This window comes from Euprymna scolopes, chromosome 17 (genome assembly GCF_053919585.1).
Source record: "Euprymna scolopes isolate OS-2025 chromosome 17, ASM5391958v1, whole genome shotgun sequence".
In the NCBI taxonomy this organism is placed as follows: domain Eukaryota; kingdom Metazoa; phylum Mollusca; class Cephalopoda; order Sepiida; family Sepiolidae; genus Euprymna; species Euprymna scolopes.
Genome location: NC_136498.1, coordinates 53,008,353 through 53,025,645, shown reverse-complemented (window position 1 = coordinate 53,025,645; position 17,293 = coordinate 53,008,353).

Sequence of the window (17,293 nt, the reverse complement as noted above, 5' to 3'; positions counted from 1 at the left end):
CTAATAATTACTGAAAAAATAATATTAATCTGAAATGAAAAATTGAGGCTTACCTGATATATATATATATATATATATATATATATATATATATGTATATATATATATATATATATATATAAAACCTTGTATTAGAACTTACAACATTTATTATTTGATACAAATTAAAAATGATCATTCTGTAGACTTTAAAAGAATGTCTCTTATTCTCAGAAGAAAAATAGTTAGCAAAATAATATTATATATACTATCTAAAAGTTTCACACAATTTGCAAACTTCAGAGTGTGAGAGACGCAATGTTTTAAAATTAATACAGAAATATATAGATGAAAAAAAATAATATAGAAATATATAGATCAAAAAGGATATTTAACTTGAAATTTACTATGAAGATCTAAAATAGAAGTGTAACAAAACCCAGTGTGATTAGTTTGAACTTGATTGGTAAGCGTAGAATTACAGGTCTATACGACTTGGATTTGGATTTCTCAATTCTGCTAGCTTTTATGTGATGGGAAAGCTTCTTATAAAGATACAAATAGGTCCACATTGCTCTTTATTATATGTGTGTTTCAATAATGGTTTGGATCTTTGGATTTAGAAAATGCATAAATTTGCTAACCTTTTTAGAATCGTTCGCATTATTCGTACTCTTCAGACTACTGATCTCATCTTGAATGTCACTTGCACTCAAGATGAGAACAGTAGTCTGAAGAATCCAAATAATATGCACAAGCAATCCTCACCTCAAAAAAAAAATCAGAAACGTATTTAGCATCAATATAATTATATGCCTCGCACTAATAATCTGAATGTTTACAAGTGTATATGAAAGTAAATGATTTATTGGTTATTCACTGGTGCATTTTGATTTCTCCAAATGACCGGAAAGACAAATCCAGCCTGATTTGTTTTTGCACTCATGCTGAAGAGCGAACTAAAGAACCTAACAACAAAAAGGCATATATCAAAATCGCCATCACCTGTCATCCTCTTTCCTTCGCTTCCCCAACTTCCATTTTTTACATGGAAGAAACATTAGCAATTCAAAAATCTCTATCTACACGCACTTATTGGTTGTCCATTTTCTGCATCTGGTGGTCAAATTCCAATTTGCAAACTTTGGGAGGTTATTACTCCCTTGTCCATTCCAACCCAAAGTGATAATACCTGTCTTATGTAATAATTAGATATTGCTAGTCTCAGTCTTTCTTTAAATACTATTATGTCAGGTTTAATTCAGAATTATCTAATCTATTCCTTTTTCCTTTGTTTGACTGGTTGGTCCAAAGATCTCTTTCAATTTTTTTTATGCCTGTTTTGCAAGTACTTTACTGGAACGTGCCTTCTTGACTTACATACTACCAACTAACCTAACAAGCAGCAAAATCACACCCTTTTACCATTGAGGTTCCTATATACTTTCATCTAACTGCTACACTCCCTGCTTTCTGCTATCCTGACTCTACTAATTTGCAGAAGTTTAACTGTAATGTAAACAGACATGCCACTGCTCAATAGTTCCATGTTAAAGACGATCCCAAATAGTTACTGTTTACGTTCCAAATGGTAGTTTGTCTTATGCCGGATGAAAACGGTAAAAATAATACCTGATGATAACATAGCTTCCCATTCCAACAGCTTCTTTCTTAAATCAAATGGGTTCATGCTTCGTCTGGTGCGATTTTAACGAAAAGAAAAAAAAAGATTTATCATTTAAAAACGACTTTTGTTATGTTAGTGTTTTTAAGTGAGTGTTTACTTGTGCGTAAATTGTAAAAATAAACTTTTTGTAAGAGTTTTCGAAGAGTGGAAAGTGTGAGAAATATTTACTTTGAAGATACAGCCGATATAAAGCAGGTTTCATCAGAAAAAAACATTGCTTTACTTTTTGTGAAGAACTATTTTCTTTTATCTTCATTATTTTTTCCAAGGTAGTTGCTTTTCACAAAGCATGAAGCCACGTGATGTAAGAAGCTAAAAAGATAATAATCACAAAGATATAGTTTTGAAAAATCGTTGTTTTTTGTTATGTATTTATTTATTGACAGAAAAGCCAATAGTACGCTTAAAGACGAGGTAGTTGTTTCTTTGTTTGCTTTCAATTGCGGAGGGTATATAATTTTCAAACTAGAATTCTTTGACAAAATTTAGTTTGAGCATGAAAAAGTGTTTTCTTTCATAACTAAATGAGATTTTTTAAATTCTTGTATTATTTGGATTCTTCGGACTACTGTTTTAATATTCTACGTTATTTTCAGAATGTAACCTCCGGCATTTATCAGGTTTATTCTGTTGAACAGCAATCTGCAACAGAATTGAGAGTGGAACTCTTCACTTAATCCACACTTGGCTAGATAGAAGATCTATATGATTCGCAATTATTGAATCTTCACCCTCCAGAAGATTGTGACTTACAATTGAATTTTACTAAGTATTTTACATCACTGGTCCATATATGGCACAATCACCTTGACACGCTGGTTCTTGCCAGATCACCGAAGTTAAGCAACGTTGAGCCTGGCCAGTACCAGATGGGTAACCATTTAGGAAGTCGAGATGCTGTATGTACCGTGATGTAAAAATACGAGGTAGGGAAACTGGCATGGTATATCCTTCTCTCGAGGGTAGACGGGCCTCTTTTAAGCCATCGTAGGCAACCTATCTAGTGATGGCGTCACAAAAAATATCTTGATCGCCTTGGCGAAGCATCAAGTATTTCAAGCCATTAGAAAAACGGGAAATATTTTGCGGAATTTGTTCATGCTTCACCTGCGTCTACTGGCATTGGAGTAAATATTTCTATTTCTATTTTTTTTCACTGATCCATAATTTTAAAATTTTATTTTATGAATGAAATCATGAAAATGTCATGTTTTCTGGTTCCGTTCTTCCAAAATGCTATAAAGAATTTAATGTTTATTAAAATAAGACATCGCTTGTTAGCTTCCTGTGTTTTTACTGAGGTGTAAATTATTAAAAAGGAATTTTCTACAATAGAATACAATGGACAGTCTAAAGTTATTGCTGTTCATGCAATATATATATATATATATATATATATATATATATATATATGAGAAAATTAGACCTAGAGTCTAAAGAGCAGAGTTTATTTTAATGTATTAGTAAATGTATTAATACTATTAAAAGAAAAACAGTGCTCATTGTAATGTAGATATATAATAAGCTGGATAGGTATAGATATCACAGAGCTATTTTAATATTGAGTAAAATGATTAATAATTTTTTAATTGAAAATTAGTTTCGAAAGGAAAAAACAAAATCAATAGTTTGTACGATCGTTTCGGAAACGATGTTTTATTGAAATAGACAATATGTCTTGACCAATAATTTGATCAAAACAGATTTTTTTTATATTTAAACAAAGTCTCCTTATATAGTAAGCAGTCAGTTAGCAATTGAGCACAGCAATGGTGAATTATCAGCGACAGTACAGCTGAGCGACAGATCTGGAAAACAGTGAATTATTAGTGACAGTAGTAGCTGAATTGACGTAATTGTGGCGACAGGGCAAACAATGCAGGAGTGTAACAAATGAAAACATTGCAAGGAGAGCAAACAGATTTGGTTGCTCTGGTAACCAACAGCCAATCAAAAAAAAAATCTTTCCGTCCTTACATATTCTGAGAACTTTTGAACACCAGTAATTTTACTATAACTTTTGTTGTACTGAAGGAAATTTTTTTAATTTTTTGTTAAAATAAAGCTGAAAAGTTGCTCTATGAACTGTAAAAACTGTTTGAAATTTAGTCGCAAAATGAGTGAGCGGTAAAACTTTAAAGCAGTTCTAAATGTTTGAAATATATATATATATATATATATATATATATATATATGTGTGTGTGTGTGTGTGTGTGTGTGTGTGTGTGTGTGTGTGTGTGTGTGTGTGTGTTACCTAAGATTAGAATAATGTCGGTGCCGTCGGGTTCAAATTTAAAAAAGAGGACTTATATTTAGTTTCCTATATCGGTCACTCTTTCTGGAGAAATAGATATAAACTGAGGTTGAAGAGAGTCCAAGATAGGCGGCCAAACAGAAATTCCCTTTGTTTACAATTGAAACTGAGGATAACGATGTTTTTCTGATCTTCTGTAACACATATATAAATAAATATTACTTTCTTATTTTTTTATTTCATTTATTATTCAAACTCTAAAGTTCTTTCTCACTGACCTTACATAGATATGTTTTATCACACAGACACACACAGACACACACAGACACACACACACACACACACACATATATATATATATACATATAAGAAAAAATAGGGAAGTGAAAATAAGAGTTACGTTAGAACTTTATTACAATATTATATCAATAATGATGAGGGTTATTGCATTAAATGAAATGGGAATGCAGGGGGAACTTTTTAGGACATGGCATGTCAAAGATAAATGCTTCTAATCAGAAATGGAAAAACAGCATAATGTAATAAAATTCTAATGTAACTTTAATTTTCATCTCTCTCCTTTCTTATAAATTGCTCCACTTAATCGGGTAGAGCTTAATCCATCAAGACAGGTTAGACCGTTCTCTCTGAAATAATTTACTTCTTAAGTTAACTTTATATATATATATATATATATATATATACATATATATATATATATATATATATATATATATATATATATATATACAGGGTGTCCGTAAAGTTACCATACAGTAAATATTAACTATTAATACAAATATAATACAATAAAACAATAAGACTGTATAGTAACTTTACGGACACTCTATATATATGTGTGTGTGTGTGTGTGTGAGAGAGAGAGAGAGAGAGAGAGAGATTTATTGAAAAATTTGTTGATGCATTAAAATGACTGGAACATGAAATATGGTTTGAATCCTTGTTCTATTCATTTTGAAAAGAGTCTCTGATTCGCAAAATCAACCAATATTACAAAGTGTCTCCTCGAATTTTCTAGAAAGTAATATTCATTTCTATGCTCCGGGTATTGATCTAATCTATGCTTGCCAAAGATGCTACTTTCATCTAAAAAAAAAAAAAAAAATTCACCAAATAATTCTGCCTGCCATAGCATCTTACATTCCCATCCCCTCATCGTATGGATCCGAATATTCTATTGTTGGCATTAGTTTTCCAGATATTTCTCTAATCAGAATACTTTCTAGAAAGACATTAGGGATTATGGGAGGTGTCACGTGAAGGGTCATCTGAAGGTTGCTATCATCCTAAGTGAAAGTGATTTTTGTGGAACAAACTGGATTCGAACTTTGAACACACAAGTCGTCAGTCCGTGTCGTTAACCACTGAACCACCGTCACCTCTTAATATCTAGAACCTTTTGCCTTCTGGCCAAGATCAAAGTGTAGCATCTGTTCCGGCATATACTGCAAGCAAAGACCATATGTGGGGGTAACCCTGCATATCAGACCTTGGTCAATGTAGGGGACACCCTTCATACCAGTTGTCACTATCCAGCTCCCATTTCCCACCAATCGGGAACCGGTCCTCTTTCCTCCTCTTCCCCCCTCTCTCCACAATAAAAAACGGCGTTGTGCCTAATTTTCTCAGTGGGGAAGCAAATAAATACAACCTCTTAATATCAACTAATACTAGCTGGAAGTCTTAAAGAAAAAAGGTGGCATATTAAAACATCGCAATTAGAATTCTTAATTTTGTTCCATCCAAATGATATCCATGGTATGTTATGTGGGTCTTAAAGACAGAAATAGATTCGGTGACCTAAGAAAAAGATTGAATTGGGACAGTACAAGAAAAAGCCATGCCGAACAGGAGACCAGTGCTATAGTCAGGTTTAAAAGACAGAAAAATACCTGCGTTAATAAATGTAGAAGGCTTGAAACAGACTATCCAGTTCATAGAAGAAAACATGAGAGAAAATGATAAAAATTGACTTGAAAGAAAGTGGGATAAAAACTTGAACAGAGATAGGTTAATTTGGAAGTTTATTTCTTAAAACCGCCCAACGCCTGCCAAAATGTAAAACAAACTTTAAACCGATGATGATGGTGATAGTGGTTATGATGATGATGATGATGATGATGATGATGGTGATGATAATTATGATCCAACAATGTAAAATAAATAAAATAAAATATGTATAACATGCGTTATATTCACGTTGACAAAACAGTTCACGTTAAATCACCGAAGTTAAGCAACATTGAGTCTGATCAATACTAGATGGGTGACCATTTTGGAATACCAGTCACTGTATGTAGGAAGCTGTTGACACGACCCTGCATGAACTGCAAAAAAAAACAAACAAAAAAAAACAAAAACAAAAAAAAACTAACATTGTCATTTCCCCTAACCAGAATGTAGATACGACTGGAGACCGTTTGTGAACTTGATATTCACATAAAACTTTCTCCTTTGGAGGAAGTCGGTTCAACCCACAAAGTGTGAATGCCGCTGGTATATATATATATATATATATATATATATATATATATATATATATATATATATATAACAATCTAAAATTTTATGCAATAGTTTTGGAGCCTGAAAATCTTTATAAATGTTATTATTCACTTACTAGGTCTTATCACATGAGTCATTATCATGGATTGCTCAATTATTTGTCAGTTAAAAAAAGCCGGGCAACTCCTGTTAATAAGAATAAATAGAAATCAATACAGTTCCTGCTAAAATTTCCTGGGTTAACCATTTTACTAATAAGCTAATACAGTCATTATAACTGACCTTAGTGTTCACCAATTTTGGTAAATACCATTTGATCTCCCCTCTATTGGTTTAAAAGCAACAACAACAAAAATCAAACTGGCAGACAATAATCAAGAGCGATAGGAAGGCCCCCTTTCCATTAGCTACTACGGTGAAATGTAGTGGCGAGCGTCACTTTTCCAGGATTACTTCATATACCATTGATCTTCACCTTCTAATGCTGAGTGTTTAAGCAAGAACGTATCGCGTATCGTGTTTTTTAGACTATGATTGGACCGAGGATTGAACCCTGGCCATCAGCGAACAATTATTATGAAACGAATAAAACAATAATGAACATCTACACACATTGATTTCCACACATATTACTATACGGATGCTCCCAACTGCACACAGACAACCTCTTACACATGCACACATACATCCCAAGGCTATACCTTCTCTCTAAGAATAAATTAGTTTATTATTGATCGCCTGAGGCGCAACTACCAGGAAATACCGACGAGGCTGTTCGGGCATGTTTTGAAAGCCTAAGTGCACTTCACCTAGTTCGCTGGCTTTTCAAACCTCCTCAAGATCTTGTGGTTAATCTCTTACAAATGTGTCGTAGATATCCAAAGATGTTATATACTCGTACATCCAAAGAAAAGTTTACTGGAGCGTTTGGCAGATTTGTTGTCACTTATATTTCTAGTCAATGACTTCAGCCTTTTCTTTTGCTTGTTTGCAAACGATAAGATCATTGATACTTTTACAAGGATGTATACCGACAGCTTATTTCAAGCTAACAACAATTCTAGATCGTGAAATGCGGTGTTTTGTTTTTCTTTTTATATGACCATATATCGGGGATAAAAGCAATAATATATTCATAAACTTTAGGTCTTTGCTAATCTAACATGAAAAAGAAGATGGAATGATATAACCCGGACCCTGTGGCTTAGTTATGCGAACAGTCTTTACTCGCCCCTCCCCTCTCTCTCTTTCTCTCTCTCACACACAGTTGCTCTCTCTCTCTCCCTTTCTCTCTTTCTCTCTTTCTCGCCCTCAAATACTCTTGAATACATATAAATACTCATATGCAAAGTAAAACATTTCAGTTTTTATTCATGGATAACTTTATACCTCATGGTCGACAATGAATAACATTGTCTGTATACAGAGATCTATATCGTTGGTTAAAATGCCAGAGGCTCCGAGACGGCCTCATGGTTAATGGCTTGGAAAATAAAATAGAATTATTGAATCAAGTTCTCATTGCGAAAATGGCGATAAAGGCAGTGTATTTCCATCATTCTTGTTATATATATATATATATATATATATATATATATATATATATATATATATATATATATATATATATATATAGAGAGAGAGAGAGAGAGAGATAAATTTATATATATAAATTTATATATATATGTATATATGTATTTATATATATAAATTTATATGTATATATGTATATATAATTATGTATATATATATATAATTATATATATATATATATATATATATATATATATATATATATATATATATATATATATATATATATATACAGTAAATCCCCGAAATACGGCATTAAAAATTAGTAACAAAATACAGCGCAGTATATAACACACATGTATATAATCAAATAACATTATAAATAACATCGTAAGGCAGGACAAATACCGTAACTAGAGGCATCGTGATTTGAAAAAAAAAAAGTATCCGGGATTGTACTGTACATATATTAATCTGGAACGTTAAGTTAAGTGGATAAGTATGGAAATAGATTAGTGAAAATAAGGACAGAAAACAACTCACTTAAGCAGAACCAAGATATATCGGTCGATTCAGACAACCTTAATTATTTGGTGCAGATAAACATCATGAAACAGAAAATGGAGATTTTTTTATACAGCAAAGTGAAGGAAGAGGGAAGAAGACGATTAAGGTCGTTTTAATCGACCGAAATGTCTTGGTTCTAGTTTAGTGATATATTTTGTGTTTTTTATTTTAACTCGTCTGATTTTATGTATTTCCACTAATCTATATATTAAACATTTCATTTTGTACTGAAAGTTCATTTCATGTATTGGATTGACCAAAAGGTTAGATCGATTTTTTTAATGATTACTAAGTAACATTTTATGTTGTTAGTTTTCAAATCTTGTATTTAGTGTAGCGTATATGCTGACGTCAGAGGAGTACTTACATTTCTGTCTGTATTCCAGGCTTTTTAAAATGCAAAATCAAACAGCATTACGAAAACTCATGCATTTTACTACAAAAAACAAAAAAACAAAAAACAGAAAAAAACAAACAAAAAACAAAAAGAAAACAAAAAAAAAACGAAAAACCCTTATAGAAACCTGCATAAAGGTATGTCCTATGTAAGGGGAGAATGTTATTATAGAACGGGGTTGCTGCACAGATTAACCCTGAAATAGATAATGTTATAGTGAAATTTGAGCATTCCAATTAAGTCACTGTTTTTCCTGATGGAGTTTCACTTAACAAGGCCAGAAACTACTTGGAGATGTGTTAATTATATACAATGAAAGCTAGTTGAAAAAAAAAAAAAAATGAGCGGATTAATAATAATTTATGAAATGAAATTCTGGGGATTGTATATGACAGCTAAACATCGGATTTGAAGCGGAAAATTTTGTAGGTTGCAGAGATGTAGTTTCACGGCAACATATTCCACAGACGAGAGGCCTCTGCAAAGATGTTTGTAGAAAATTCACCCGGCACTCGTCATATGGCGAGAAAACGGAAAAAATCGAGTTCTTGTTGGGAATGTTTTGCAAGATTTTTTCCTTGTACAAAATACGTATCAAAATATTCTTCAATGCATTTTAACTGTTTTAATTAGCTGTAATTTGCAATTTACTCACCAATTCACCAATCCATTGTTAAGATTACCTTTATTTTCATCTCTCTCTCTCTCTCTCTCTCTCTCTCTCTATCTCTCTCTCTTTCTTATCGTATGTTGCTTGATACCCAGTTTTCTTATTTTATACAGTGTTTAACGCTCATACTTCTGTGACTCTCTCTTGCTCTCTATCTATTTACAATTTAAGATAATAGGTCTAACTATGAGTTAGAAGGTTGGAGCAGTGTATTATCTAGAAAAGTACTTCATATATGATATTATATATATTAAATTGTATATTATTTTCTTATTATGCCTCTTGATGTAAATATCCCATACTAATTTACATACAAACATACAAACGCCCACCTCTTCACTGTAGAGATCCATAGATGCTGGAATACCTTCTGTCCTAATAGTTTCTTCTCTCGAACTGCTACACTTTGGAATTCTGACCCGGTCTCCTGCTTCCCTGACTGTACTAACATGCAGAAATTTAAATGTAATGTAAACAGACATCTCGCTACTCAGCTCCCTCCATAATGCCACTGTAGATATGGTCGCAAGTAATATCTAGTTACGTCCAAGTGGCAATATGGCTTATTTGGGATGAATAAGAGTAATAGATTAATATGTAGGGCATGCCAAATGTAATGCCTGCTACTATTTATACCGCCTGAAGGGATTAGAGGGGATTACCATTTGCAATGCTAAGAGGACTGAACTTATGCATTCATATATATATATATATATATATACATATATATTAATCCAAATACATTACTGCTTCAATGTATCACAGCTCATTAGTGTGGATAGACCAGCACCTTTCCCTAGCCAGGGATTTAATCCACAACAATAATCTTTTACAGTGTTCAAGCTGTTTGTTTATTTGCAAACAAGCCTCGCACTAATGCCACTTAAGTAGCGAGAGAGAGACATTCACGATAGTGCTCCACCCAAAGAGGGGGGGGGCTTAAAATATAGTCATCCACATACAGTACTGTTTCGCTGTATCACAGCTCTTCAGTGCGATTATACCAGCATCCTCAACCAGGGATCGAACCCACAACCATTGCGTTGATAGTCGGCAGTTCAAAGAGATTCAGTTAGCGTGATACATTGAATGTCAGAGGATAAAAAGGAATAAAAAGAATATATCATATTCCTCTCCCCTAGTTATTCCTAATCCATCACCGCCCCTTTCCTCTAATCCATCAATATCCTTTTCGCGGCTTTTCTGTTTGATTCTTTTTCTTTATAATAATGTTTTTTTTTAATTTCTACTAAACGCTTTGCTTTTGTTGCTTTATTTTCCGTTTGTGAATCACCCCTTTCCCTTCCTTGTCGACATATAAAAATAAAGAAAGAGATTTTCATTTACCAGAGATAAACATTTTTCTCTTTTGATATTGTTATCAACTTGAAAGTTTTTTCCCAGTGTAAATACGCGGCAAAACGTCACATCCGGGTCCCTTTTAAGCCATCTCCAGCATCTCCTTCATACGCGCACTCATAGAAGGCAAATATGAACCGGAGAACTGCAGAATGCACATCTACACTAGAAGCACACCTGATTGCTATGCTTCAGAATGCGTTGTCACCATGGGAATAACATGCCCGTCAAGAATTTGGTTTCAGATGTTTTGTCAATAATTGTCATTGCCCACTAGAGTACGTACCCTTCGTTATTTACTATAATAAAGTCGTATTCCTATTCGTTTGTTTGTTCAAAATTTACTTACTATATACAAAAGATACAGTGTTTCACAGATTTTCACGGACTTTCATAAACTCGTATTTCCGCATAATTTTTATATATACTATTTATTTATTTATTTTTTTACACGGTGGTCACCACTTATCAAGGCCCGGAAGACACTCAGGGGTAAGGGTTATTGCAAATACAGTACGTTATTGTGGAGATTTGATGAAGTGTTTACTTAAGGGAGCGGTTCATTAGGAATTTGTTAACGATGGACTTGAAGACATCCAAGTTGTAGTCAGGTGGGAAGCAGGAAGACAGAACAGAGTTCCATAGGCGTGCAATTCTAAGAAAGAAGCTTTGTTCATGGAATCCACGTTTTGATTTAGGCACAGATAAAGAGCGGGGGAAATTTTTCACAGTGGATTCAGCTTGACGGGTGTTTTTCTTTTCAAAAGAAATCAACGTTCAAGAGGTTATCTCATTTGCATATTATATTATAAGAGTCCAAAACAAAATTTTTAAGGTAAAAAAAAAGAAGAATTATAGTAAATTAAAGTGATAATAAAAATGTACATGGTAGCAAGTAAATAATAAAAATTATAGTAGGGATTGATAGTTTTTTTATTTGTTTTTTACATAGTCATCACCATTTATCAAGGCACAAACACCACTCGATGTTAAAAGTAAATAATAGAAGGTCAGGTAGAAGCATGCGTGATAGGGGTTCTTTGTGACATGTTCAACATTAAAAAATGAGAACAAATAAGGTTTAAGTAAAGTGTTATAAACAGTTTACATAAGAACAAGCCAGATATGCATCAAATTCAATCCGGCTTTTAGCCTATGAGTAAAAGCAATTTGTTTTCCTAAAGATATCCAATTGCACAAATGGTGTCAGGTTTTGCTCTTTTAAATTCTTATAGTATGTAGCGAACAATGCTCTATTTTTATATCTAAAATTATTGAAAGAACATTTATGGCGGGAGAATCTCGCCTGGAAGGTGTTTCCAGCCATGCTAATATGATATTTATCAATATTTGGGTTTTCCTTAGTAGTGAGTGTTGCTTTATACACTACAGACGTGATCAAGCAATTGCGTTCAAGTGGGCATTCGAACTTATTTTGTAGAAATTTTATTTTTATTTATTTACCTGCCCTTCCTTTCCCCCCCTCTAATTGGTGTATTTTCTTCTCTCTTTCTCCCCTTCTTTTCTCCCACTCTCTCGGTGAATCTGGTGCTACTACTTCTGGCTGTGTCTCGCGATATTCGATAAAAAGAAGAAGGAAAAAACACAACAGACTGGCAAAAGAAAAAGAAGGCACCAGAGCAGTGTTGAGCTTTTGAAAACACCAAAGCGGTGTTAGGCTTTTGAAAACGCCAGAACGGTGTTGCGACCTTGGAATTACGACAGAGTAGTTATGCGGCCTCTGCTTTACACGAGAGCGGTGTTGCGACCTTCGAACGAAAACACCAGAGCGGTTTTGCAAACTTTGATATGCCAAAAGAAAAAAAAAAACAAATAAAAAGTATGTTTGTAAAAAGTGTTCTTTAAGAACCGCCAGAGGGACTGATTTGGCAGCCCTGCCGAACTATACATTTCTTCCTTTCCAAGTTTTCTTTCTGATAAAATTTATACCGGTTTAGTTTGGCCTTTTTTTTATGTGATTAAATTTCTTTAGACACTTAGTCTCGTGCAACGGGATAAAATTCGTTGAAGGTGACGATAGAATTCCCGTTAATTTAAACAATTGAATGATCTAGTATATTTGAGTTTAATCATGTTGGATTCTTTTTCGTTTTTTAATATTTTCTTATTTAAAAAAAAAAATTTCCAACGTTGTCACTACAATTATAACTTAATTTTGCAGTATTTTTGTTATTCAATTTATGAAAAATACCAATCGGTAAGAAACGTGCGTTCTATCACAACCATTATTAATGGACCAGAGGTCATCCCGACAGAATCCGACAAAGCCAAACTATTTGCCAAGAACTTCGCGGCAAATTCTACCCTGTGCGACGAAGGCCATCAACTCCCCGTATCCCCTCCTATAACAGACAACACACTATGCAAGATACAAATATCTGTGCGTGAGGTCGCCAAGCTAATCAAGAACCTTGATTCCAGCAAGCAACTGGTCCTGAGGTATTCCAATCATAGTGTTAAAAAAATGACAACCAGAATTTGCCCGCATACTTACGAAACTGTTTAAGCGTTGCTTTAAGGAGAAGTGCTTCCCAACCCCCTGGAAAACCTCATCAGTATTTCCTGTATTCAAGAATTCAGGTGATAAGTCATCTCCCTCTTAGAACAGACCAATAAGGCTCCTGTGTGTCATGAGTAAGTTGCTGGAATCCATATTAAATAGTCAACCACCTCAGCAGAAATAACCTTCTTAGCGACACGCAATATGGTTTCCGTTCTGCTAGATCTACAGCAGATGTGCTAACGGTTATATCTCATAGGATTAGCAAATCTCTCGACAAAGGCTTCCTTTCTAGGGCAATTGCTCTTGACATATCAAAGGCCTTCGATAAGTTATGGCATAAAGGCCTACTACTCAAGATTTCCAGCTACGGTATAACTGGAAATGTTTTCTCGATCATTAAATCATTTCTCTCTGATAGGCTCATAAGAGTAGTGGTTGATGGGCAGAAATCAGAGGCCCACAGTATTAATACTGGAGTCCCTCAAGGGGTCCATACTGGGCCCAACTCTCTTCCTGATCTACATCAATAATCTCCCAAAATACATACTAAAATCTTTCGTTGACATCTATGCTGATGACAGGACTATCTATGGCAACACACCAAAGGCCGTAAATGATGATATTCTCTCTGATTCTCTCTCCTCTGATCTTGAGCACGTGGTACATTGGGGGAAGAGGTGGTTGGTTACCTTTAATGCATCTAAGACCTAGCTCCTATCTCTACATCATCCACACTCTGATCCCCATCTGGCATCAATTGAAATGGATGGCTCTCGTCTAGGGGAGGCCCCATGTGTTGATAAGCTTCTGGGTTTGATCTTTACTCCTGATATTAAATGGAACCCATACATCAAGTCTGTGGCCAAGGTCGCTGGGAAAATGGTGGGATCCTCCTACCGCTCCAGAAGAAATCTCACTACTGATGCAATTCTCTATCTCTATAAAAGCCAAGTACGTCCAAGGATGGAGTATTGCTGCCACATCTGGGCAGGAGCTGCTAAAAACAGCCTATCCTGCCTTGAAAGAGTACAAAATAGACTTCATGGCTTGGTGGGGGATGCTCTTTTCTCTTGCCTGCAACCTCTTTCCCACAGAAGAGACGTAGCGAGCCTATCTTTGTTCTATCGTTATTTCCATGGCAAGTGCTCGTCTGAGCTCCATTCTCTGGTCTCCCTCGCCAATCTTTCTCAAAAAACACCCGACTAGCTGAAACCACCATCAATAATTTTCCCCACTCCTTATCTGTGCCTAAATCAAAACGTAGATTCCATGAACAAAGCTTCTTTCTTAGAACTGCACGCCTGTGGAACTCTGTTCCGCTTGCCTGTTTCCTTCCCGACTTCAACCTAGATGTCTTCAAGTCCAACACACAAACAAATTCCTGATGAACCGCCCCCTTAAGTAATGACACTTTATCAATTCTCCAATACTATTACTACACTATCCCATTGATTACTATACACACAATAACCCTTATCCCCGAGTGGCCCTTGGGCCTTGATAAGTGGTGAACTCCATGCAAAAAAAAGGTTACAAATTTTTTCATATGTTTGTTTTTACCATTAAAATAAAGGGAGGGGTAAACCAAGTGATCTTCCTTTTCTATTGTTTTATAGATTTTTTATTGGATAAAGTTTCGATGTTGATAGGTTTCGAGTAATGCTTAATCACTTAATAGACATGAGGTGGACGATGTGTTATTTTTGTCTGTGAGGTTCCTAAGGATCCTTTATTTGGATCAAATATTGCGTCTAGGAAATTTACTACTTTTACATTGAAGATAATATCTACTTTAAGGTTAATTCTCTTAAATTCTCTAAGGATAGTTTTTTGACATTTTCACATTTCGAGCCATTGGAATTTTTATGGCAATCATGCTATTATCTCTGTAGAGACCGATGTTGCCCACTTCAACATTTTCACATCGACACATCAAAAGAACCTGTTCAACTTTTTTAGTCCATTGTTCATTTTTGCTAGTTAATACTGTATTTCTGCATTTTTAATAATATCGATGTCTCTTTTTGAGATGTTAGAGTGAATTACTTTTTTATATCTTTTCACCGCTATTCTGCTTCCATAATTATTACTCTATATTTTATTTTTATTATATATATATATATATATATATATATATATATATATATATAACTTAATGTAAAACCACCACCCATAATCTCTCGCGATCTGAAAAAAACTTCATAAAAAACTTCAACTCTTTAATATAAAATATTAGCACATCCTCTGAAACGCACAACCATTACATAACTTTAAATAAATTTCCAACCTAGAATAGCCTGCACCTTGGCAATGCCTAATTAACAATATATCTGCCTTAATCATAAGCCCATAAACAACTTTGCCTTACAAACCCTATCCTCGTAAATATGTACACTTAATACCACCTGTTAACTTGCAACCAAACCACCAATTAGCGCACGATGCAACGAGAATATAACCTAAACAATGTAAAATCCAGGCCCAATGAAAATATAGCTTAGAAACCACCTCACAGGACTAAAGACTTAAAACCTAAATTTAGAACTATATAACCACCACCCCTAAACCCAACTGGCGACCCCCCCCCCCAATAAGAAATTATTTAAAAATCAGCGCATTTGTTCTCCACTATTAGATTTACACTAAGCTCTCCACCTAGTAGTATTTATATTAAATCTTTTAAATGTACCGAAAATATAACCTAAGAAAAGCTCCCGCCCGATTCAACCCAACCCACCCCGTCACCCATACAGACATATCCCCATTCCTATTCTACCCCCTCCGACTACCAACCAAGCGTTCCATCTAGATGCTACTTCCTACTGATAATATAACTTGGGGTTGAATACAGTTGAACCAGTTCAGCTACGGGTAATTTCCATCACAAGAATCTCCGTTGAAAAAATACAGTCTTTTGCCAGCCAAATTAGGAGGAATAAGAATTCACCAGACCAAAATATCTACGAAAGACCTCCCCAACAAAATATTTGGAGAAATCTGGAAATTTAAAGGACTGCTATAAACTATACTTCTTGTATCTCTTGGAGATTAGAACTACTACATTAAGTAATTATGGCGATTCGATGGACCTGCCCCTCGTGTTCATAAACGAGAAAGTATGTATTCAAATTTCTAGGCCTGGCCTGTCCATATAAACATAAATTTGATGGCCTTTATAATCGAACTTCAAGAAATTTAAAGTTTTAAGGTGGACTCTTGAAACTACCGTTCTTACAGAAGCAATCCTTTAATTTAATTTAAACCAAAGGGCCTTTTGTCCACTGAACTCTTACGCTTTCCCGTCTTATTCTACATCTATTTTTTATACGGATATATGTACGTGTATGCGTATATGTGTGTATATATATATATATATGTGTATATATGTATATATTCTCTATTTTACTTTATTTTATACGAGTCCACTTACCCCTCACTCCTCAACCCCATTTCCTGCTAGTCTAACCCCCACTCGTCTGTATCCCTTTCTTTTACGCACTCCTAATAATTAGTCTTAACAGTATTTACATTATTATCATTGGTAATAGTGGTGGTGTTGGTGGAGGTAGTGGTAGAAGTATTGTTACTACTGCCTTTATTAATATTACCATTATTATTACTGCACTGTTTTTAACGCTATTACTATTGTTATTATTATCATCGTTTTTATCATCATTATTATTATAATCATCATTATAATTGATATCATTATTATTATCCCCGTTACTACTCCCGTAATTGCTAGCATAACCGCTACCATTATCTCCATTTTCACCGTTATTAACAGTAATTTGGAA